Here is a 595-nt window from a genome sequence, read left to right on the forward strand (position 1 = left end):
GTCAAAGCCATCCCCACGGTAGCGAGGAGGAAACACCTGGCTGAACCACCGTATATGCCGCAAGGATGAAACCTCCAAGGGAACTGATAAACAACATCGTAGGATTCCGACCGTAGAAACATATAGTAACGAGGAGAGAGGGGGGCCAGCAAGGCCCCCTCCCCAGTGCATTGATGCAGCCAGTACGACGCATTGATACTTGGGAAGGTCATCAGTCTAACCCTAGGGTATTTTGTATTGCAAGAACTAAGGACTCTGTTAAAACCCAATAAAAGAAATGAGCTGGCCCAAAGAATGACATGGGTGATCCCCCCAAACACAATATTCAATCCTCCTCTTTGAACGCGAAACCTGCGAGTAGAAGATAGACAGGAAGCCGTAGACATTTTACCGAAAGGGCCTTATATGCGACCGTGATGAAGTGCTCGAAGTGCTAGTATCGTGAGATAATCAACCCAACGAAATGAGACGCAAACAAGTTATCCGCCACGCAGCGCAAACAGGCCTCAACACCAAGAACCCCAGGAACTACTAAGCAAACTCAGATATCTCCCCCAGAATCCAAGGCATCAAGGCCCATCATGGGTGCGAAAGA

This window comes from Tuber melanosporum (genome assembly GCF_000151645.1).
Source record: "Tuber melanosporum whole genome shotgun sequence assembly, scaffold_12, strain Mel28".
In the NCBI taxonomy this organism is placed as follows: domain Eukaryota; kingdom Fungi; phylum Ascomycota; class Pezizomycetes; order Pezizales; family Tuberaceae; genus Tuber; species Tuber melanosporum.